At 45.2% G+C, this 24,148-nt stretch overlaps 1 long non-coding RNA gene and 1 other non-coding gene across 5 annotated transcripts; both read right to left on the bottom strand.

Moving 5' to 3' along the window:
* Window positions 1–647: 647 nt before the first annotated feature.
* On the bottom strand, window positions 648–24,044 carry LOC148002363 (uncharacterized). 4 transcript variants are annotated; one of them, XR_015634892.1, is made up of 10 exons: window positions 23,881–24,044; window positions 23,573–23,737; window positions 15,271–15,414; window positions 14,102–14,190; window positions 11,440–12,836; window positions 9,596–9,742; window positions 7,063–9,001; window positions 5,751–5,883; window positions 3,126–3,237; window positions 648–1,729 (listed from the first exon to the last, which is right to left on the bottom strand). It is a non-coding gene; the product is annotated as an uncharacterized LOC148002363 (long non-coding RNA). The 4 variants fall into 4 exon arrangements; XR_015634891.1 differs by having other exon boundaries at window positions 14,094–14,190; XR_015634893.1 differs by lacking the exons at window positions 648–1,729; window positions 3,126–3,237; window positions 5,751–5,883; ... (1 more) ...; window positions 9,596–9,742; window positions 15,271–15,414 and having other exon boundaries at window positions 12,256–12,836; window positions 14,094–14,190.
* Window positions 21,807–21,927, bottom strand: LOC120096122 (small nucleolar RNA SNORA26). Its single transcript, XR_015635018.1, has one exon. It is a non-coding gene; the product is annotated as a small nucleolar RNA SNORA26 (small nucleolar RNA).
* Window positions 24,045–24,148: the final 104 nt, after the last annotated feature.

The raw sequence follows: 24,148 nt of genomic DNA on the forward strand, positions 1-24,148 counted from the left end.
GCACATCGACCCCCTTGCTGGAGGAACAAGAGGTTCAGACCTCATCGGTTCTGCAAGACCACCTCAGAGAGAGGTCAATGACTCTTGCAAATGGGAGATGGAGGTCTCAATTCCTTGAATATCTGCATCGATAGTTCTTGATATCTCAGTCCCTAGAGTACTAAGGAGGTGGTGCCAGTGGCCACACCTGCTGCACCCAGCCCCTGTCCCAGTAGCAAAGACACAGTTATAGCTTCAGTCTCTCTCTTGACTCAGTGGTCTCCAACCATCTATCTAGCATTTCTTCAAAAGGGTGGTGTATTAGCCTTGGGATTAGCAGTACCAGGACACAGAAATCTCTTGACAGGTTTAGTGCTTGTGTGTGAACACAGGGCACAAGCCCCATGGAACAAGCCTACCATCCATCATAGGGCGGTATAATGTGTGGAGCTTGGTCATTTGGGAAATAGGTAGAGCTTCACAAAGACTGGTGGGACAGTAGGATCTAACCTAGCCAGAGCCCAGGCCCTGTCACCGCCTGTAAAGTAAGACACTCCAAATTTCTGGGCCCATCTGCAGGAAGATGATGCATTAGACAGGGTGATATTTAAGGAGGTAAACACTGTCATGCCCACCTCGGCCAGCAAGGAAGACGCAACACTGTCGGATTCTTCTCAACAGCCTTTATTGCAGGAACACCTCATTGTTGATACAGGGACCCCGAGCAACAAAGGCACTAGCCTTATATACGAAACAGGCTATGGCTGTATATTTGTCCTCTAGGGATTGGTGGAGCATGAAATACCTCATTAGCATAAATATCACCCCGGCCTTGTAGATGCCGGAGGTATGCCAACACATGCGCTGTAAGGTTGTTTACCACAAACGACCACTGGATGTCAGCGCCATCTTTTTATCTATATGTGCCGCTCCCTACAACTCCCCTTTTTTGTTTTATAAAAAAAACCATTAGGTGGAAGTAGTGGTCTGAGAGAGATCAGACATGTCTCACAGAGTGCCCAGCTTGGCCATGGTGAGCCACTCTTGCAGTTAGGACTGTACCCCAATGGCAAGAAATGAACTTATGCTGTAACACACCGTTCTGGGCTATACGTGTATTTTTATTGGGGGAGAAACTGGGCAGAGGAGCATTTGACCAGCCCGTATGTTTAAACGGGATGTAGCCACCTCTGTCTATGACTGGTCTAGATCAGGGTGTCATGACAATATTGTCATTGCTCCTGTCTTAGGTCGTTCCTCTTGGCGACTCAGACTTATCCGTCATAGGGTTACCCTATTGCCACCGGGCCCTGTGTCTTAGGTTGATCCGAGCCCAAGGAAAGTTGCCCGTCTCTGGATACAATGACTTCATTTGATAGTGACAAAAATTATCTAGGGCGAACTCTTAATTTTTCAAAGAGGCCAGCCATATGTTGGGAGAAGCACCATTTTCAATGGCGACCATAGCCTGGTAAACAATCGCTTTGTGTCTGGCATGCTCTCTTTTTAAACGGCGGACGAGCCAGAGACATACTCCTCATCCCAAAAGGACAATGGTCCCCCAGGCAAACATGCCAGCCCATTCTTTAAAAAAGGAGAAAGCATTGGTAATCCATGAGGTGAAATCTTCAAACGTGATAGGTTCCAATCTAGTGTTGTTAAGGACAGCAATCTGCATCAGCAATTGTCTCGATAGTTGCTCTGCTTTCATAGACCAGTTTCCTTTCAGATAATTCGAGATTTCTTTGCTCTGTTGAGAATACTGAGAAAAATTAGCTTGTAAAGGAGTAATGCATAAACCTCTAAGGGAGGAAACGCAGGACAGCTGTATCATATGATATAATGCTTCAATTTGTTCTTGGATTAAATCTACCCATTGATTAGCTAATAGAAAGCCAGATGCCAAGTGGGTATTAAATTCGTCTTGTATCTCTAGTGCCACTGCGGTTCTTTCCACAATCTGATTGATAGTCTCAGTTGTCTGTACTTGATTAGTCATAGCAATTGCAGCTGTGGTAGCTGCAGCAGCAGACAGCACAATAGCTGAAATTATGGCTGCTGTAATTCCAAAATCCCTCCTGGTTCTTAGCAAATTAAGAATAGGAAAGCTATCCGGGTTGGCCTCTACTAGGATTGGCACAAAAGAGGGAATCTTGACCATCACTGCGGTATCATTGGTGCCATTCCAGCATTCAGCAGACGACATCAGAGTTATTACAATTTAAAGCATCATCACTTACATTAGTGCTTATCAGAAAGAAGAAAGGTGGTCTAACACATACTGAACCACCAATGGCAGTATCATTTGCTAAAAGGCCATTAATCTTTACATTTACTAAAATGGTTTTGTTATTCTAGTGGCTGAAATATTATACAATGTAAAGTCTTCACCCAATAATTGGGCAAAAGGAATTAGAGATGTGTATGTTCCCTGTTCATTTGACAATACCCATTGATACCAAGGCCAAAAATTATGCTTGCCAGTCTTATTTTCCGCCCGATCATACTGTACATGGCCAAGACATGCAGGACAGCTGTGTCATATGATATAATGCTTCAATTTGTTCTTGGATTAAATCTATCAATTCAAATCCCAGTAGGAATTGTTTTGCTCTATGGAATGGACTCTGACATGGGGTAATAATCAGGTGGAAACTCTTTATATGGGGGGCAAGCAGGTAGGACTTTACGACAGGTAGAGTTAACCAGCATGTGATTGCCTTGCCCCGGGCGTGATGGAAAACTACAATTATGCATCATAATCAAAGTTGTAATGTTCAACTCAGCAGAATTATTGACTGATGTGTCTCCACTGCCTGAAGAGGCTCCTTGGGTAACTTGACTCAAAGCAGCCAGGATGGCACCAGAGCCCATAGCACTACTGCTCATAGGATCTAACCAATTAGCCAATGTTGTCCTTCGCAGCCATATACAAGACTGGGAAGAATTTTTAAGAGTGAAACATAATGTATGTAATAAAGATTAGTGGCAGTATACCTTTGGGGCAATTCTCCATTTGGCACTATACAGGGAACATCATGCAAACAGGAGGTGGAGAAAAAGGTTGGCAAAACAGTAGAATTGCTATGAACTGGCATAAGTACTGGCCAGGATCTGGCAATAGCCCACAGGGTGATTGAATCAACCTTTATTACCATTCCCAGTAGTAATAGTAGGGTTTGTAGTCTCATCTTCAGGAAGAGCAGAAGGCACTTTTCGAGTCAAGTGCTCAGGTACCCAAATTGGATTGTCTTGATTCTGTGGAAAAACACAAACAGCTCCCCTAGATCTCGAAATCATGGGATCTGGGCCACACCATTCACCAGTTAAGACATCCTTCCACTTTACTTCTGCCTTAGTCATTAAGTGTAGTAGCAGCATGGCGATCTGCAGCAGAGCGGCATGGTTATCCAAAATTAAGAAATTTAGAGTAAACAAAGCTAAAGAAAGTTGTTCTTTTGGCATTCGGCCACTGGCAATTTCCTCTTTTTGTTTTTGAATAAGCTCTTTTAAGGTACGATGTGCTCTTTCCACAATTCCTTGACCCTGGGGATTGTACGGTAATCCAGTAGTATGCTCGACCTGCATTGTCTGGCAAAATGCCTGGAAGGACTTTGCTGTGTAGGCAGGCCCGTTGTCTGTCTTGAGACTATCAGGCTTTCCCCAGGCTGCCCACGCCTCTAAGCAATGACTAATGGCATTACGAGCCTTTTCACCAGTCATCAGAGTGGCATGTATAATACTGGAACAGGTATCAGCAGAAACATGAGCATATTTTAAATTTCCAAATTGAGATATGTGTGTGATATCCATCTGCCAAAGTTTTAGCGGAATCAGACCACGAGGGTTAATTCCCACCTGAGGAGGGTGGTGAAATTGAACACAATTCTGGCAACATAATACCACATCATGAGCTGCAGCTCTAGAGATTTTAAATTTTTGTTGAAGAGTGAAGGCAGGAACATGAAACTTTTGATGAAATTCTCTAGTGAGATCAACCGGAGCTGCATGAAAAATAAACTCTCTGCGAGTACTAGCATCCACCAGGGCATTATTGCTGGCCATGGGACCAGGCAAATTAGTATGGGCTCGAATATGTTGTATGAAAAATTTATTTCTTCTGGCCCAAATCAATTTTTGTAATTCTAAAAGAATTTGACATACAGTACTAGTCGACCTAATTGGCCCTGCAATTTCAAGTGAGCGCACAGCGTTAACTACATAAGCAGAATCAGAAATTAAATTAAAAGAATCATGAAATCTTTTAAAAACTTAAGCTGAGAATCCCCTTTCAGGATCTCAGTAGCAGCCCTTTATCAAACTGTCTCAGTGGGCTAAAGGCCCATGGAGAAGAAAACATTAATCTTGACCTTGGACACAGCCTCCAGTTGGAGTAAGCTGAAGAGCTGGTGCCAAGACTTTCTCCTCTTATCATCCTAGAGTAAAGCCTGTTCTGTCTGGCAAAACAAAGTTCCTCACAGTCTGCTGCAGACTCTTTCTGAAATTACTTTAGGGGCTCCCCTGTCCCCAAACCTGGGGCATTTTGACCATAGGGGCAGGAACTGGCTGCTGAGGGGATAGGATCAAAGGCACTCTCCATGTTAATGATGACCAATGGGAAAGGTAACTTAATGTTGGAGATCAACTCCTCTCTTGGAATAAGGCCAGCAGATAAGGTAGGCTCCCTGAAAGAACTTCTCTTAATGAACGCTCTCCTTCTCTGAGCAAGTGTTGAAGGTCAGGCCACTAAAGGCAGCAACTGGAATTTTTTTTTCTAACCCTGTTCTTTGAGGGATGGATAAATTCCTTTCTTGTTCTTGTTTTCTTTAGAGTCCTCCCCCACCTCAGTCTCAGCCTTTTCAGATCATTCCTCCTGTAGCATTTCTAATGCAGCCTGTTCCTTTTCTATAGCCTGTTGACAGCATTTCTGATCTTCTAGGCAGCTATGCACTAAGCGCCACACTGGCCGAACCCCCACCTTTAAGGTTCTTTGCTCCCAAGCAAAATCTAAATCCTTCCCTAGCTTATCCCAGCTGCCCACCGTGAGATTCCCAGAGACAGTGAACCAAGGTGCTGGCATCACATTCACTAAGAAATCTCTCTATAGCGCTTCTTTTCATCCTAAGCCTTTTTCTTTCAAACAGCTCTTGAAGAGCCAGAAAAATTGGGTGAGACTGAGAAGTCCCCATGCTCGCTACCGCGGCTCCGTGGCTAGTTTCGCTCGCCCCTACTGTGTGGGCTGCGAGCACAAGCACAGATTCAAAAAATAACGTTGGTTATCAACCAACACACCGCCACTAGAGTGGGGTCCATAAAATGAAATTTCCTTTCGATTTTAAGCTTACGCTGACCAAGAAGCTCCTGAAGAGCTGACAGGAGCGGGGTGGAGTGTGAGTTTCCCATGCTCTACGAGTTTATTTACGATCGATTTACGAGCAGGGCGGGCTGACATGTTTATTTACACACGATCTTGTAGCTCATCATTAGTGGGCTCTTCCCAGCAAATGCACTCATGCCTGGGACGGTGGCAATTCCAACAGTAACAACACCACCACACAAAAACGGTAAAAGGCAAAAGTGCTAGTCCGACCCACAGGGGATCAATTGGGGAAAACAACATTGCTGTGTTCCACAAACCTTTTTGCCTCTAAACCAAGGCTTTCATCATCTCTGCTTACTCCAGAGAACTTTATTGTCCCTACCTGGGAACTTTATTGTCCCTTACCCGGGAACTTTATTGTCCCTTACCCGGGAGCTTTATTGTCCCTTACCTACGTCGCCGTCCTGAGACTGAAGAGTTCTGAATCCACAAGGATGTCCTCGGGTCTCCGTACAGGCCACCAGTTGTCACGTCCACCTCAGCCAGCAAGGGAGACGCAACACTGTCGGATTCTTCTCAACAGCCTTTATTGCAGGAACACCTCATTGTTGATACAGGGACCCCGAGCAACAAAGGCACTAGCCTTATATACAAAACAGGCTATGGCTGTATATTTGTCCTCTAGGGATTGGTGGAGCATGAAATACCTCATTAGCATGAATATCACCCCGGCCTTGTAGATGCCGGAGGTATGCCAACACATGCGCTGTAAGGTTGTTTACCACAAACGACCACTGGATGTCAGCGCCATCTTTTTATCTATATGTGCCGCTCCCTACAGATATTTAAGGAGGTAAACACAATGCCCTCGTAATAAGGGGGTGGTGCATCAGAGCAGAGCCAGCAAGAGTCAGTGGCTCCAGGGTTAGATTCACTCAGCACTTGGAAGGTTTTCTTGATGAGACCAGTCAAGGGAGCTGGGTTAGGTAGATATTGGGTCGGATTCTCTCAAGTGTAGGGAGCTATTGGATGAGTCGTCAGAAGTGGGGGCTCTGGCGGTTTTGGTGGCCCGATAGCCATTTCTTTGTTGGGTCCTACTGAAGCAGTGGGAACTTCTATCCTGAGCTGGACAGTGGAAAAGAGCCCATTATCCTATCCCTCTTTCTATAGCCTGAGCCCCCCAAGTCTCACCCTTTATCCATTCTTCACTGACTTCTTTACCTTTGAATAGTAATAGGGTTGAGGGTGAAAATGAGGGAAGTCCCTTCTCCTACCCAAGACCCTGCAGGCGGTTCTTTCCCAAGAGACACATCAGGGTGGGCTTCTGAGTGTGGGCAGCTCTGAGGAGCTGTGGTATCCCCCGGCAAATACCCTTGGTCAGTCCCCTCCCCTTTGACCCCCTCCCAACAATTATCAGATCCTAGGAGGACAGGATGTCCAGTACATATCTCCTGTCGCCTCGCATCCCCAGCTAGCACAGTAGAACTCCTCAGCTCCCCAGGGAGCTGACTCATAGGGGTCTCTCATGGGTTACTCCTCAAATAAGGGTGTCCGCACCCTAGTCTCAATCCTCCTAGCCCAAGCCCAGGGAAAGGCTTGAAGTTACATGTAGCCTTTTCCCCCGCATTCAGGCAAGTCCTCCTCCTCCTCCTCCTCCTGGGAAGGGATATACCAGAGGTCCAACCCCGTTGCCAGTTGGCAAAGATCAAAAGTCAACGTCGGTCCCCAAGGGTGTGTGTCGGGATCTCAGTCACAGTGATCACCTTATCTCCCATGAGGGCTGAAGTCACGCTCCGGGTCAGCTTGGCTGGTTGGTTGGGACATGTCTCTTTTAAAGAAGACTGGGAGCAGGGTTAGGATCAGGATGATTCTCGGCAGGAGAAGGGGTTCCATTTTCCATTGGTTGTCAATTGAGCTTGATCCTTAGAGGGTTCTTTGTGTGGGAAATGCTCCAATCTCTGTTCTAGGAGGGATGGTCAACTGGGGGTGGGCAGGTAACTGGCGTTACATGAAAGGTATGTATCCAGGCTGCAACTCTGCCCACTGTTACAACCGTTGGCATGATTAGAAGGACTATGTAGGGGCCCTTTCACTGAGGTTCTACAGACTGGGACCAGTGCCTGTGGATGTATATAGTGCCTCTGGCTTGAAACTGATGGGTTACTTCAGTAGTCCCTGGAGCATAAAGAGCAGACAGATTGGACCAGATCTCCCTTTGAACTGTCTGAAGGGCTGTCAGCCTCTTTATAAGTTCATGATCACCTCAGTTGGTAATCTCAAGGTCAGGTCCAGAAGCCACCAGTGGGTTGGGTCCCCAATAGAGAATCTCAAAGGGGTGTTCTGGGCTCAGAGCAGGGCCCAGGGAAGGAGCACCACCCAGTCACTGCCAGTCTCTAAGGTCAATTTTGTCAAGGTCTCTTTTAGAGTTCTATTCATCCTTTCTACCTGTCCTGGACTCTGGGGATGATATACACAATGGAGTTTCCAGTTAGTCCCCAAGACCTTAGCAAGCACCCGACTTACCTGAGATATGAAGGCAGGCCCATTACCTGATCCAATTACCTTATGTGCTCCAAACCTGGGAAAAAAATCTCTTCTGGTATCTTCTTTGCCACCATTGTGGTGGTCTCCTGTTTGGTGGGGAAGTCCTCTGCCCACTCTGAAAAGGTATCTACAAAAACTAGTATTTGTAACCATACTTCCCAGGCTTGACCTCGGTAAAATCCACTTCCCAAAAGACACCTGGCCCACTTCTCCTGAGCCTTTTTCCTTTCCCTGCCTTGGTGTGGCTGGCATTTACTTGTTGACAAACCTGGCATCTTCCCACTACTTCCTCTGCCAGGTACCTCACGTCCATGACGAATACTCGAGAACCCTTGACTGTTTGCACTAGTTTCTCGGTGCCCAGATGAGTCCATTGGCGCATCTGGGTAAACAGTTCTCTTGCTCGGACCCCAGGTAAAATAACTTTTCCTTCTTGTGTCTTCCATTGTCCATCTCTTTTAAGGTAATAGTTGGTGGGGTAACCAGAGATTTGGACTACTTCTTCTGGGGTGTACCATAGAAGGGGTCAACCCTTAGTCCATTCATCCACCGCCCCCCTTTTCTTTGTCTCTATTAGTTGGACCATGACAGTGGCCGGGACTTTAGTAGCAACCTCTTTCGACATTTTATCCACAAAGTTGATTCCCCTAGCTATGACAGTCTCTCCTTTCTGGTGGCCTGGGCAATGGATGATACTCACCTTTAGTGGTTTGAGGAGAGCTCCCAAGAGTGCCTTGATCTCAGCTTTGTTCTTAATCTCCCTGCCGCTGGATGCCAGGAGACACCTCTGCTGGTATATTACCCCATATGCCCCATGTAGTGGCAAAAGCCTACCTGCTATTGGTGTAGATGATGATCTTCTTGCCAGCTCCCAAATCAAAAGGCCTTGATGAGTGCAATCAGTTTTGCTTTCTGGCCTGATGTTCCGGGGCCAGTGGTTCTGCCCAGAGCACGTGCTGCCCATCTACCATGGCTTCTATAGCCTTGCGCTACCCGTCTAAGAGATAGCTGCTGCCGTCGGTGAACCAGGTAACCTCGGCATCAGGCAGTGGTTGGTCATGGGCAGGTACCTCGGGGATCAGGGTCAGGTAGTAGAGTGGCCAGGTCCAGGGTCACCGGAGGTGTGAAAGTGACTTGATCTGAGTTCAGGAACAAAGTCTGGTAGTGGATCATACAAGCATTAGTGAGTCACCAGCCAGGGGTCTGTCACACCACATTCTGGAGGGCATGAGGGCGGGGGGTGGGGGAGGAGGGGAGCTGTCAGGATCAAGTCCTGTTCCAAGGTCAGTTTATCCGTATCCTTGAGCAGGACTACCACTGCCACTGTTATCCTCAGATAGGCCATCCAGACGCTACCAGGTCCAGTTTCTTTGACAGGTGAGCACTGGGGGAGTTTCCATGTGCCCAATGGTCGGGTCAGCACCCCTTTAGCCATCCCTTGGTTCTCAGTCACAAAGAGATGGAAAGGCCTGCTGATGTCAGGCAGCCCAAGCGCAGGCGCTTCCGAAAGAGCCCTCTCAGTGGCACCAAATGCCTGTTGATCCCTCTTAGTAAAATGGTTGTCCAGTCTTAGTCCGGGGTGGGGGGGTGTGTGCAAACCCAGGAACCCAAAGCCTACAGAAGCCAGCTGTCCCCCAAAATTCTCGCACATGTTTAGGGGTCTTTGGGGGCAAGGATATGAAGGATGGTTTCTTTCCTGGCCTCTGACAACAAGCACCTCCCATCCTCTAACAGGTACCCCAGGTAGCTCACCTCTCATTGACAGATTTGGGATGTCTTGGTGGAGGTTCGATAATCCAATTCACTCAGTTCTATTAGCAGCTGCTCAGTGCCCCTGAGGCAGCCTTCCTTAGCCTCTGCTGCAGGTAGAATGTCCTCTACATATTGCAGAAGGGTCACCTGCGGGTTAGAGTCATGACAGATGGCGATAGGACCTTGTTGAAGGGGTCCTTGGTGAGTTCCTGAATCCCTGGGGCAGCCTGGTCCAGGCGAGCTGTCCCGTGATCCCCCTCTCAGGATCTTTCTGTTCAAAAGCAAAGTACTTTGGGAAGCCAAGGCGAGATAGAAGAAGGCATCATCGAGGTCCAAAAGTGTGTACCAGATCCTGGTAGGTGGTAATGTGCTCAGGAGGGTGTAAGCATTAAGTACTATGGGGTGTATGTCGGCTGTACTCCAGTTTACCTCACACAGGCCCTGTACCAGGTGATAGTCCTGGGTGCTAAGTATCTTGATGGGCAGGAGAGGTGTGTTCCATGCCGCCATCTCCTCAGGATCCCCAAGTCCAGGAGCCTGTTAATGTGAGGCCGGATCCCCTCCTGAGCCTCTTATGATGTGGGTTACTGGTGCACAGATAATGGGATAGTTGCGGCCTCCAGCTCTACATGGATGGGGGAGCTGGTTGGTAGCCTTCCCCATGCCTGCTGTTTCAGCCCAGGCCTGGGGGTACTTTTGATATTCTCAAACAGTTTGTTTTCATCTTCCAATCTCATGGTCAGAACCTGTGTTGGTTCCCCCTTGGGGCCTGTAATGGTATGACCATTTGGAAGGCATTGGATCTCAGCTCCCATTTTGGTAAGTAAGTTTCAGTCAAGGAGAGTGTAAGGACACTCAGGTATGACCATGAAGGAGCGGGATACTTATCCCACTCCCAGATCAACAGATCTCCGGGTAGTCCATTTTTTAGTTACTGTGGCCCCTTGGACCCAAGACTTTTTTCTTGGAAAGGGATCCCTCTGTTTGGAGGAGGACAGAGTGTTGTGCCCGTGTCCACCAGAAACTGGGTGGGTTTCCCCTCCACTTTCAGAGTTACCCTGGGTTCGGGTAAGGGCTCTGAACCCTGTCCCCCCTAGTCACTCTCTTCTCCCAGAGTTAAGACTCTTTGGGCCTGTGAGCCATCTTCCTTCCTTCTTGCCCCCTTTCCCTGCTTTTTCTTGTTGGGACAATTTCTAGTCCAGTGGCCACGTTCTTTGCAACTGGCGCACTGGTCTTTCTCAAGTGGAGCTCTCTGTCTCCTTACTTGTGGCAGAGGCTTGGGTCCCCTCCTGTTTTCCCTAACCACCACTGTCATGATTTTATTTTTTCTAACTTTATTTTTTTTTCTTTGGAGCTGGGGACCGAACCCAGGGCCTTGTGCTTGCTAGGCAAGCGCTCTACCGCTGAGCTAAATCCCCAACCCCTTTTTCTAACTTTCTATCCTGGCCTTTTCTCTTCACAGCTCCCCTTTCCTCTGCCTCTTTCTGCTTCCTCTCTTCCTTTTCTTCTTCTGTTTCCCTATTGTGGTAAATGTTCTCAGCCACCTTTCCTAGTTCCCTCAAAGACTTAACTTGTAAGCTGACTACCTTCTGGAGCTTCCTCTTTATGTCCCTTACAGCCTGATCTAGAAATGCCATAGTCGGTGTAGCCCTATGTCCCTCAGCACCAGGATCATAGAGTGGATATTGGCAGAAAGCCTGCATAAGTCGTTCTAGGTAGGCTTGAAGGCACCTCATCGGGGCCCTGCTGCACCTCTCATATATTAGTCCGATTAATGGGTCATTTTGCTGCACCCTTGAGACCTGCCAACAGAGCCTGCAGGTAGACCTTTGGGTGCTCCTTACCTGCAGCTGCATTGTAGTCCCAGTCTGGCCTCCTGAGGGGGAATCCCTTGACCATGTCAGCAGTGTTCAGGGTCGGGACCCCATTATTTCCTGGGATGTTTTTTCTGGCCCCCGGGAGAATTCATTCCTTCTTTTCAGTGCAGAGGACCTGCAAGAGCTCTGCTAACAGTCATCCCAAGTAGGCTGGTGTGTGAAAAGAGTGGAAGGGTGAACTTATGAGATTAGTGAGGCCCTTGGGGTTTATCGGAGGAGAGTGGATGCTGAGCTTTCCAGTTAGAGATCAGAGGTGGAAAGGGGACAGCATTGCATGGCCTCATTCCCTGTTGCATCTGCAGGCCCAAAGGCCCGCAGGGGGAGGGCCATAGTGGTGTCAGGGGATACAGCTCTACAGATCCGAGTCTCCATGGCAGGACCCGTGTAGTCCTCCGGGAAGAGTGGGTAAAGGGGCGCAGGGGCTGGGGCCCCGGTGGTGCACTCAGGGCAAGAGCTGGGAGGATAACAAGGGAGGAGGAGATCTGCAGTTCCCGATTCCTGCAGAACTGCCGTCTTCTTCCCCAAGCTAGCCAGCAGCTCAGACTGAGTCTTTGAAGGTCAGAACCCTGCTAGGGAGAAAAGGAGGAACCCAAACGGGGGGGGGGGGCAGTTATAAGCTCTTTCCAGACAACTATACAGTGGACCTGGTCCGGCAGTCCGGCGACTGTCAGATCGGGATCCAAGTCCACGGGTCTTACATTTGATTGCCACAGGTATGGGAAGATCGAATGCCCCTTCCTGGCCAATTGACCCCAAAAGTCAGCCATTCAGATGTGCACAGGGTCTGGACTTTTTCTTTATGCCTACTGACAAGTTGTGCGTGTGCGTCCCCGGACCTCATCCCAGTGCTCCAGAACCAGAACCAGAGGGGTGGTAGAAAGTTTCTGTCCCCCGCCCAAAAAATTTCGTCAATCCAAGTCCGAGAACAATTGGTACGCAGACCTCCACCCACTTCCACGGGCGGAACAGACGGGTTATCTGGTAACTCGGCCGGCTCACAATGTATTAAGTACATCCGAGGTGCACAAACTTGTTTCCGAGGTACCTGCTTCAGCGTCAGACCCGTAAACAATGCGGAGTCCTTCGTAGCCCCGTGGAAGGGATGGCGGTGGCACAGTTCCCGTCCCCCGGAGGAGAGCTAGCAGTACTCGGGCCTTCACCGGAGGCGGCCACTGGTAGGCATAAGGTTTACTTATATAATAATGCACATAATTATTATTTCTTCCTTCGGGGAATATTCTCCCCGCCAAGGTCAGCGACTCCAGGATAATCGGAAGCAGCATGAGTCTGGGAGTCGAAGGTGTGTCTAATAACAACCTCAGCAAAACGGTAAATGCTTCAGGACAGCCCTGTGGGAAAGAACTCTGAAAACAGGAGTTCAGAGGTTATGTCAAACAGGATTTCTCAGCTATGCAAAAATGCAGGATGCGATATGAATCACATGAGGGGGTTCAGAGACCTGAAAGGTACAGAGGGCGTTTCACTCTGAGCCAGCTTGTCAGAAAGATATTAAGGAAGGAGACAGAGATTTAGGGACTGGTGATTGCCCAGCAAGATCCCACCCAGCTGAGCTTTTATTTACAAATTCAGGCAGATTCCTGAGTTCAAGGTCAGCCAGGGAGGAAGGGAGATTAGGTACAGGCCCAGGTGTCGTAGGAATGGCAACCTCAGGGCAAAATCCGCACCCAGCTGGCTTATTGTCTGTGCCTTACTAAGGCAGGCAGATCTCTGAATTCATCTGCCATGTTAAAAAATATGTAATTGTTGGCATTTTTCTTCTAAGAATCAGGGGGTAAAGTCCTGAAATGTTGATTCCTGGTATGAATCAGGGGACCTGGGGTGGATGATTGGATTGATATGCACATAAAAGACAGGACTTTGGTCCGCAAGAGCTGAGCTACCCAGAGAGAACTCCTTGGAGAGAAAACCATACCCTTTTAGAATTTTTCTAACAGGGTTTCTGACCTTATTCAGAAAAATCCAAGAATTTTTCCTAGCAGCTTTTCTGAATTTGGTCGGAAACCCATGAGCTATTCAGAGACCTTTTAGATTTTATTTTTTTTTTTACTTTTTTATTTTATTTTTTATTTTTGTAGTGCGAGGAGAGCTGTCTTGAGCAGAGAACTGCCTAGGGAGCCGTCTCGAGCAGACTACAGAGCAGTCAGCTTGTACCCACGACTGTCTGAGTCAGTGTTTCCCAGCTCCCAAATGCCCCTTCCTCAGGACCCCCTCTCCTGGCTGAGGCCGGCCCTTGTCAAAAGCACGTATAGGAAGCTAGGTGAGGCTTGTTTGTAGAATTAGTTAGTACTCTGTATAGCTACCAGGATTACCACAGAGTATATATATGAAAAGTTTTAGAGAGCCAAACATGATTACTGACAATAGAATAGTCCCTTATATTTTGTTTTCCTCTGTCCCAGACCCGGTGGCTCTTGTGATACGAGACAGATTTTATACTTTATTTCAACAAGCATGTGTGGTTCTAGAGAAGGGGAGAGACACGCTCCAATCCCAAAAGCTAGCTTTAATTTTTAATTTAATTTAAATGACCACATGCAGGTCATTTGTCACTTATGTCTATGGGGACAGCAGAGATGCTGAAGGTGGGCCACATCGCTTACCAACTTACTCTTTTTCTCTCGATGACCGGTCCTTTCTCTTCAGATTTTTCACTTGTCCGGTGGTTTCCGGGTCCCTTAGTTGGATGCTTTTATTCTCCTGGAAAGATACAATCAATCCCCTGGCCAAAACGGAACTCTTGGGCGTTCCTTTTTTTGACTGGTTATTTCTTTCCTAGGGCAAAATGTTATTTTTTGGCCACAGGAAAAGTATTCTCAGTTGAAAATTTTTTAAAAATCTATTGAAATTTGAAACTATACCTTTGTGTGTGTGTGTGTGTGTGTGTGTGTGTATAAATATACCTGTGTCCCCCTTTCTCTTTATATGTAAATTCAAAGTTTAAGTATTTATTTTTAGGTCACAAAGGACATTCACTTTGAATTCCAGTCTGCCTTTTGTAAGTGGCTTTTAAATTTAAATCACTAATTCTTAGGTGCCTACCTCTGCCTCTGCCTTAAGTGCTGGGATTAAAGATGTGAACCACCGCCTGCTTCTGGATTCGCAGGGTTTTCCTGGTTTAATTTGGTCCTCCATTTTGCCTTTATTTTTTAGGAGCAATCTATCATTCCTGCTGACTTATTCTGAGATTGTCCCCTGGCAAATTGTGGTCCTCCAGCCTTAATTAAGCACCATGCCGAGTGTCCGCTACTTAGTTGTTTTCAGACATTTTGTCTGTCTTGCCTGTGTAAGTTTTCCTAGGTTTTACCGTTTCCATCCATGCATGCCTACCCCACCTACCCCCAGGACCGGGTATCTTTGCCGTTTTCCTGCCAGTTAGTGGTTTTCCATTTGGGTGACGGTGTAGCTGGACCACCGCATGCGCACTGTGAACTGGAGAATGTACAGAGTTCCCCTTTGCTCTCCCTGCTGTTTGCCTTACAGCCAATAGTGCTGCGCACGCAGATTTTGTAGTTCCACTCTTAGCATGGGCCATCCCATCCCCTGGCCTATAGGCCGCCGAGGGATGGAACATCAGTAAGCCATGTTAGCTGAGTGTTGTGACCACTCCATCGGTCCCTACAGTTCAATAGGTGCTTCGTTTGGGGCTGGGGTTGGGGGTTGGGGTGGGGCAGTTTAAGGAACCGAGCTGCTTCTTCAATGCGGAATGGCACTGATCCCCCACGCTACGACATCCTGGTCACAAAGGAATTCAGCTAGGTACCAGGTCCACTGTAGTACCTTTCCTTCCATAGCTCAGCCTGTGAAGGACTCTGCTCCCGAATGGATCCAGTCCTTCGTTGTGAGGGCGATCCTCAGGACCATATATGGTGGCCGGCAATGACTGAGTATCACATTCTCCATGCCTCATAAAAACGTCCAGATCTGTTTCTCAGAGAGAGAATGTTTAATCTCCATATAAGGAAAACATTTCCAATTGTAGCCAATGGGCAAATGTTGGTGGACTCCTTTTTGCTTCATGAAGTCCCCAGCTGCCAGTTCACCAATAAATATGATATGCATATTTTGAGCATCATCTAGATCAATATTGGTTAGGGTTGCATGCTGGGAAATGAGCTTACTGGCAGTCTCAACAACTGCTCTTTGTTCCTGTCCTCGTTGGAAATTACCTGCTTTTCCAGTAACCCTGTAGAAGATTATATATATATATATATATATAATGTATATATATTTAAATATGTGAGATATATATCACATCTGATCTTTATAAATCTTAATGGTATCCACAGCTTTCCTGTTGAAACAAAGACAAAACCTCTTCCTCAACATAACACATATCAGTTTCAATTCTGAGGCCAATATGTCTTTAAAATATGCAGGATGGGGCTGGAGAGATGGCTCAGCGGTTAGAGCACGGGAGGCTCTTCCAGAGGTCCTGAGTCCAATTCCCAGCAAGCACATGGTGGCTCACAACCACCTGTAATGGGATCTGATGCCCACTTCTAGTGCGTCCGAAGACAGTCACAGTGTACTTATATATAAGAAATCCTTTAAAAAGATATACAGGATGATTTAACTCAGCAGTTCTTTTTTCTATAGCTGATATCTCGCCACAGCTGTTGGTTTTTTCTCATTAGCATTTAAAGTGTTAATAAGGCACTATCTCTGGGGTCTTCTCTTTGTTAAGCCTATCTTCTAAAGCGAGGTTAGCTATTTCTATAACAGCTTGCCTTGTAGAACTGTGTGGTATACCCGCGATATGACTTACGTTGTAATGTGCAAACAACGGTTTCCTTTTACCAGAGACATGTGCTGGAGAATTGTCGGTCTTAATTTGTACAGGTATCCCCCAACAGTATCCATAACTTGTAATAAATGTGTAGTTATAGAATCAACCTTTTCAGAACTTAAAGCAGATGCCCACTGAAATGCCGAATATGTACCTGTGGTATGATACAGAAACTTTAATTTCCCAAACTCTGCAAAATGGAACACACAAATTTGCCAAGTTTCATTTCTTTGAGTACCTCTTGGGTTACTTCCTGCAGGTTATGGAGTTTGGTTATACAAGGAACAGGTAAGATATTGCCTTATAATTTACTTGGCTTGTTGCCAAGTTAAAAAATCCTTCAAACCTTTGCTGTTAACATGTTGCTCATAAAATTCTGAGGCCTCAAGTGCATTTTTCTATTGATAGCTGATTGATTTCATTCCATGTGCTAGAGGGCCCGGCAGACCTGTATGGGATCTGATATGTGTTATACACAGTGGGTGATTTCTATTTTTTTTAAAAGATTTATTTATTTATTATATATGAGCACACTGTAGCTGTCTTCAGACACACCAGAAGAGAGCATCAGATCCCATTACGGATGGTTGTGAGCCACCATGTGGTTGCTGGGAATTCAACTCATGACCTCTGGAAGAGCAGTCAGTGCTCTTAACCGCTGAGCCATCTCTCCGGCCCTGATTTCTATTTCTTGTTGTAGCTGAATAAACAGCAAAGTTAATTCTGAATCATTTTGACTAAATTCAGCACCTTCAATATGTAAACCTACTCTTTCTGCAAATTGAGAATCAGTAACTATATTCAGAGATTCAGGAAAATTTAATAATGCCAAAAGGACGTCATACAGCTATGATTTTTAACTATAAGGAATTTGAGCTAATTTACTTATTTTTCTATATGACATGCCTTTCAGGATTTTTTTTGCATCAGTATAAAATGCAGAGGCTCCAGAAATTGGTGTCCTTTTTCCTATATAAAGGGGAATACAATTATTCTTTTTATAAATGGAAGTCTATTGCTTTGGGGATTTTTCGTTGTTAATTTCTCCCCCCACCAAATTACTGCAAGCTCGTTGCCAGCGTTCATTTTCTGCCCATAATGAGGCCATTTCAGCATTAGTAAAAGGTACCATAATCTCAGCTGGATCCATTCCAGCTAGTTAATGAAATCTTTTCCTTTCAGTGTCAATTGAGAAACATCTTCTACATAGATCTTTAATTTTTTTTACTCTGTATGCTAGGAAATGTCCATTCTAAGATAGTATCTGTTGTCTGCCTAAAAATTCCTATAGAAGAATGGAGAGAAAAATAAAATATCATCAGGCTTTGGTTCATGTGATCCACAAGTGCATCCTGTAATTTCTATTTTATCAGAGCTAATTCTCTCGCGCCCTCAGCTGATAACTGTCCTTGGACTGTTTAAGTCCTTATCACCTTGTAAGGTTTGAAATAAGTTACTTAGCTCTTATGTAGTTAATCCAATTATGGATCATAGCCAGTTAATATCTCCCAGCAATTTTTGAAAACCATTAAGCGTTTGTAATGGATCTCTCCTGATTTGTACTTTCTGTGGTCAGATTTTCTGTAAACCTATTTAATATCCTAGATAATTGATAGAATGTCCTCTTTGTTTTTCAGGAGTAATTTGTAATCACCAAAAAGGCAAAACTCTCTGCTTCCTCAAACATTACTTCTAAGAAGATATCTGTGTCTGAATCAGCCAGTAAGATATCATCCACATAACAATAAATTTTATAATGAGCAAATTGTTTATGGATTATTGTTAACAACGGTTGTCAAAATATCGACAGTGTTGGACTATTTGGAAGAACTTTTCAAAGATACCTTTTTACAGGTTGACCATTATTATAAGCAGGTGCCATGAAGACGAATTTTTCCTTAACCTATATTTGTAGAGGTATAGTAAAAAAAAAGTAGTCTTATAAATCAATCACTATAATAGATCACCCCTTAGGTAATAAAGCAAGGAAATTCCAGTCTGTAAAGAGCCCCTGGGCTAAATCACCTTATTTATGGCTTTTAAATCTGTTAGTATCCTCCATTTTCCAGATTTCTTTTTAATGACAAGTATAGAACTCTGCGGACTGATTGATTCTTCACTATATCGAGCATTTAGCTGCTCCTGTAGCAGCTGTCCGAGTGCCTGTAGTGTCTGGTGTCAAAGGCCATCTGTTTGCCATTTAACCATTTTAAAGGTAGGGCAGTTGATACCTTTAAACGTCTGACAGCTGCTGTGTCCTGCTTCATAGATGGTTCATGAGCATTCTTGAAAATAGCTTTTAGTATTTTTCTCAGAAGTATTCTTTATTTTCTGGATTGTTCCTAAGACTGAAGGAATGTTAATCTGTGTTTTCCATTGCTGCAACAAATCACTTTGCCATAAATTCATGGACATATTAGCCATGTATGTTTTTGATTTTCCCATTTGCCTTCCAGCTTGATACACTCCACCTACCTTTCATTTTTTTCACTTGAGATAAAGTTTCGATCCCCAGAAGCTGAAGAGACCAATCTGGATACCAGGGTTTTGGTGAAATGATTGACACACATGTTTCTGTGTCTACTCACCCTTCAATGCCACTTAGTTGTATTTTTACCTTTGGTCTCTGATCATTTACAGCCGTTTGCAAAACTGCTTGTTTTCTAGTCTCTCCTGAATTTGTTTTTATCTACTGAAGCTGTTCTGTCCTTGATTTTATCCGGAATCATGTCGTGTTAACAACAGGCCTTAAATATTTTCATTGCTCTGTGGATGAGCTTCTCTGATGCTGACAGGGAATGATTGAAGCAAATTTGATTTTTGGGGCCCCCCAAGGAGGTTATCTTGCCTGTCCCTTGTTGATGTGAATTCATTCGTCCAGTGCTAGTCTTTGCCCCACTCTGCATGCTCCAGAGGGCTGTATCTTTTTGGATTGTATCTAGAAGAAACATTGTTCCTAGGTATGTCTTGCCTACCATCCCTTTACAAATGAATTTGTGTACCACAATTAAAACATTTGACATTTTTATTTTACTTAAAACTTTTAGAAATTGCTTCACCTATCAGAGTAGCACCATGAATGTGAGACACAATATCAGCTAAATTTCTAACCCCTTCATCTATTGGTGCCAATCTTGCCTTTAAAGGCCTAATCACCCTTTTTGAATTCTGAACAAGCACTTTCAAAAGCCAAAGATTCAATTAATATTAACCTGACTTCTGAGTTTGATATTATTCTATTTACCCCTGAAGTCAATCTATGCAAAAAAATAAAAAATAAAAAATTTTAAATCAGTGAAAGCATCTTTTGGGCCTTGTATAATTTTAGTAAATAACTCAGCCCTCTTTCCCGAATCTTCAACCTTGTCCCACGCCTTTCAAGGTGCTAAATGGCATAGCACCAAGATGTGATCTCGAAATTCAAGCTGTCTAATTTCTTTTTCTTTTCTTTTATTGGATATTTTCTTTATTTACATTTCAAATGCTGTCCCCTTTCACGGTTTCCATTGAGGAACCCATGGCTCCAGCTGCATATGTAGCAGAGGATGGCCTTGTTGATTTGCCACTGTAAATATTTGTGACTGGATTCTTGTGTGTGTGTGTGTGTGTGTGTGTGTGTGTGTGTTAAAGGATTGCTACAAGCCACAAATTAGTTATTTAACGATAACAAATGGGCAAATGTATGTTCCACTTAATAGGATAGTGACCTATTGATATGGAATAGGTAACTAAGCAGGGGCCAAACGTAAAACAGGTCGCTAGGGGATGGGTACTGGAGAGATGGCTAGTTATGGTCTAACAGACTTGGAGTTTCTGTTTGAGATGCTGAGAAAGTTCTGGAAATGGTCCATATGTGTTGATGTTGCCTAATACAGCCGAATTGTATTTGAAAGTAGCTAAAGTGATTATGGATTTTCACCATCATAACAAAAGTGAGGTTATCAGCGAATATGATTTTGAGATTGTACAAAAGGCAGTAAGAGATGGTAAGTGGTTAAAAGCATTTACTTCTCTTCCAGAGGGCCTGGGTTCAATTACCAGCCCTTACGCGGAGGCTCACAGTTATCTGTAACTCCAGCTCCAGAGGAACACACACCTTCTTCCTCTAGCCTTCACCTGTGCAGCACACACACATACATGCAAGCAGAACATTCAAAATAAAATAAACCTTAAAAAAGATTGTATGGGCTAGGCGTGTTGGTGTGCCTGTGATCCCTGCACCTGGGAGGCAGAGGCAGGCGGCTCTGTATGAATTTGAGGCCAGCATGGTCTACACAGCGAGTTCCAGAGCAGGGCTGTTTAAAGAGATTCCCCATCTCATAATAAATTAATGATAGTTAAAATAACCCTCCAGTGCTGGGATGGAAGGAGGTCGCCCAAAGAGCTCATTGCTCTAACTCAGGTCACTCACTAGGTCATGAACTAGTCCTTGCAGCCAAAGGGATGGAAAATGCTCACTCGCCACCCGATGGTGTGCATGCCTCCCGAGCAAGGGCACTAGACATCACAGGTGGGAAGATGGGTGTTTTCATCTGGTCATCAGCTGTAACTCGAAAGGAACACAGCCCACATCCGTCGTCATCATAGGTTTGAATTTCAAATAGATATGTGTGCTATGAGATATTTGAAATAAACTTTAAAATTTTTAGGAGGAAAAAAAACCAATGAACTTGCGGGCTTGAGAAAGATTTCAGAAGATACTTCGCAATCACTTGTAACCCCAACTGCTGCAGGATCTACAGTACCATCTAGTGGCCTTCACAGGCACTACACCCTTATAGCATATTCTCGTTCTCTCTCTCTCTCCCCCTTTTTCTTTTTTGATACCCCAAACTTCCCTTATTTTGAGATCTTCAAGTTTTCTCAAAACCTGACATTTCAATCACTCCTGAGAAAAATCACTCCTAAAAAGATAAAGTAGTTTCTCAAATGGAAACTTTACATTAGTAGCATTCTCTCTTCTCTCTGTCTGCCTCTGTCTCTCTGTCTCTGTCTGCCTCTGTCTCTGCCTCTGCCTCTGTCTCTCTCTCTCTCTCTCTCTCTCTCTCTCTCACACACACACACACACACACACACACACACACACACACACACACGGGTGCTGGAATGATGGCTCAGCATGGACCTCTCTTCCAGAGGACCCAGATTCAGTTCCTAGAACCTACACAGCGGCTAACAACTGTAACTCCAGTTCCAAATGATCCCGCACCCTCTTCTGGCCTCTATGAGCACTGCAGGTATATGATACACAGACATACATGCTTGAAAAATGCCCATATAAGTAAGAAGAAAGTAAGCTCTGTGGTGGTGGGGTGCTGTATGTCTTTAATCCCAGCACTTGAGAGGTAGAGGCAGGCAGATCTCTGAGTTCAGGGTCAGCCTGATCTACAGAGTCAGTTTCAAGAGGCAGGGTACATAGAGAAACTCTGTCTCAAAAGGAACCAAGATAAATAAAATTTAAATATTTAAGAAATAAAACATTTAAAGTCTGTTTTAAAAGAATGGGTTTCATCTTGACATTTTTTTCATCTGTGACTCCAGACAGGATCCAAAGAGGAGGTGTAGTTTTCCTCTCTGGGTTTTATGGAGAATTCCTTTACCCTTCTGTGTTAGCCTCTTAAAGTACCACGACAACCTTAAAAGGGCACAGGACGGTTGGGGATTTAGCTCAGTGGTAGAGCGCTTGCCTAGGAAGCGCAAGGCCCTGGGTTCGGTCCCCAGCTCCGAAAAAAACCAAAAAAAAAAAAAAAAAGGCACAGGAAAGGGCTCCAACTTGACATTTTAATATATTATTGTGCACTGTGCATATTAGAGCCCCCTACTATTTGGGGGTGTATTTATATTAAATATTCTTTACTTGTCTGAAACTAAACTTTAACTCAGCGTCCTGCAACCCTAATAGACTTTTCAATCCAGTTACACAGACAAACTGCTTTCAGATGTGTGATCCAATGTTCCTTCTGAGTCATTTTAACTTCTCAAGAATGGAATCTTAGGTTTTCCAGAAGAACTGGTAAAGACTGTGGAGGTCTCCTGCTTCGTGCCATCATGGTGACTGGAGGAATGTTACAGTGAGAGAAAGTATCTGAGGATGCTGAAGGCAAGCTCTCACAGAGCATCAAAAAGCCAGGGGCATTTGGTTATATTTAGGGAGAAAGGGTTTATTTGGTTTATACTTCCATATCACTGTTCATCATTGAACAAGGTCTCTCTCAAGGTCAGTACAGGAACTCAAACACAGCAGGAGTCAGTAAGCAGGAGCTGACGCAGAGGCCATGGAGGGATACTGCTTCCTGGCTTGCTCCTTATGGCTTGCTCAGCCTGCGTTCTTATAGAATCCAGGACTACCGGCTTAGGGATCGCTCCACCCACAATGGGCAGGGCCCTCCCCCATCAATCACTGATTGGGAAAATCCCCAACAATTAGAGCATTTTCTCAGTTGAAGCTCCCGTCTCTCCAGTGACTATAGCTTGTGTTGAGTTGACATAAAATGAGCCAGCACAACAAACGTCAAGTTAATCAGTGGAGCAGAAGGCCGTTCTCCATCCCTTCGCTTTTCTTCCTCAACCCTTTTAGATAAATACTTTTCTCCATCAGTCTTATCTGTACCCACTCCCCCAAATGTCTGGAAAATACTGCTTCGTGTGTGTTTGAGCACTTCGGACATTGTCTCTGCCTTCACACACTTTCCAGTTCAGTTGGAGACAAACACCCACAGAAGAAACAGTACAGGTAGTGCTGGGATGGCCGCACCAAAGGAGCATCTCCCAGTGAGCTAAACGGTCTACTCATCCAGCCAGAAGAGGGGGTGTTTGTACCGATCACAGCAGACTACTCGTGAAAAGCGTGCTTACAGCCAGCTATGCACTTTTCTCTTTTGTATTGCTGACAACAGACCCTCTGTGAGGCCTCGTGTAAGTGGCTACAGGGAAAGTGACACAGAATGTTGGAAACAGTGGTAGCTGAGGTTGCACGTTCTGAACCTGAAGTTGGGTAGAGGATGGGAGAAGAGAGGAGGGAGAGGAGAAAGGAAGAGAAAACGCAGACGGAGCATGGAGTATGGTTCTCATGTGTCTCACAAGTGGCCCTAACACTTAATAAGGTTAACTAAGTTTACCTTCCTCCTCATTCAGTGAACGTTCATATTCATTCAACATTATAGGCTTCAAAACTAAAATCACGGCCCTGGGGCGATTTTACATGCTAGAGTAGAATTTTCTTTTAATTTTTTTATATTTATTTATTTATTTATTTATTTACTTACTTACTTACTTACTTACTTACTTACTTACTTATTGGTCCGTTTGCTTTTGTTTTCCAGACAGGATTTCTCTGTGTCGCCCTGGCTGTCTTGGAACACGCACTGTAGACCAGGCTAGCCTCGAACTCACAGAAATCCACTTGCTTCTGCCTCCTGAATGCTGGAATTTAAAGCGTGCAACACCATTGCCCAGTTGCTGTTGCTTTAATAGGAAAATAAGCGTTAAATTCGTCAAGTGGTTTTAGGCTTAAGGCGCTAAGATTGGGAGGGGCTCTGGGTAGGGTGGGTTTATTTTGAGAAAGGGAAAGGAAACTTCAAATTTAGAAATGTTGAGGATACGGGTTCCAAGAGAAGGCGTGTGTAAAATGGGATCACGGTGTCCCGTTTCTCCGGACTGTGGGGACGACTTAATTCGAAAACACACGACTGTGAAAAGCAAAGCCTTCCACAGGGAAGGCTGACGCGAGCGCTTGCCGTGCGGGTGGAACCTTCGGCGCGGAACCACGATTTCCCCCCGGAAGTCGGAGTATTATGCGGGGACCACTCCGGATTGGAGGAACCTTGTCCTGTCCCCTCTCGCCCCGTCCTGTTTCCGTGGCAACCACGC

Source organism: Rattus norvegicus, chromosome 12, assembly GCF_021556685.1.
Source record: "Rattus norvegicus strain SHRSP/BbbUtx chromosome 12, alternate assembly SHRSP_T2T, whole genome shotgun sequence".
NCBI lineage: Eukaryota > Metazoa > Chordata > Mammalia > Rodentia > Muridae > Rattus > Rattus norvegicus.